Raw genomic sequence first — 777 nt, 5'->3', positions numbered from 1 at the left:
GCAGGCTTGCTCTGATCAATGGGGCCCTGCCCCGGGGAAAGCTGGGGGTGGGTGCGGGGTGGGGGGAGGCCTGGGCCTGGAATCCTGGCTGCCACCCTATGGGACTATCTGCCAGTTGTTTCCAGTGAAATGAGACCATTGCCCCCTTCTCCCAGGGCTGCTGACAGCAGGAGGTGGCCCTGAGTTGAGTGCCTCTGGATAGCCTGGTGGCACACTGGCTTATGATTTGGGCTTCTAACCTTAAGGTCAGCGGTTCGAACCCACCAGGGGCTCCGTGTGAGAAAGATGAGGCTTTCTGCTCCCTGAACGATTTGAGCTCAGAGACCCAACGGAGCAGTTCTATTCTGCCCTAAAGGGTCACTGTAAGGGCAATGAGTGGTCTGGGGTGGCTGGTGCAGCGACACCGCGGCACCACCCCAAGCCCCGTCCACCTGCTCAGGGTAGCCCTGCTACCTAGGACGCCAGGGTGGTGGGTGGGCTTCCAGGTTTCACCCCTAGCTCAGGCCTGCCCTCCAGCCATCTCCACTGCGGTCCGTCCAAGCGACTGGACGAATGACTGCCTCGCTCCAGGCCGGCCGGCCCGGTGGTCGGGGATGGGGTCTCCAGGGGTTATTTCTACATCCCACCACGCCGCGAGACCCCGAGAAGGGAGTCTGCAGCAGCACAGCCCGCTGTGGAGAAATCAGTTCGGGGTGGGGGGTGCTGGTTCCCCCGGCCCACGGAGCACGAACCGCCTGACCGCCTAGCCAGCCGCAGCGGGGAGCCCGGAGCCGGCGC

The sequence above is a fragment of the Echinops telfairi genome, unplaced genomic scaffold (assembly GCF_000313985.2).
Source record: "Echinops telfairi isolate 266 unplaced genomic scaffold, ASM31398v2 ScPeMD7_7417;HRSCAF=8455, whole genome shotgun sequence".
Classification (NCBI taxonomy): Eukaryota; Metazoa; Chordata; class Mammalia; order Afrosoricida; family Tenrecidae; genus Echinops; species Echinops telfairi.
This window is presented reverse-complemented; position numbering follows the sequence as displayed.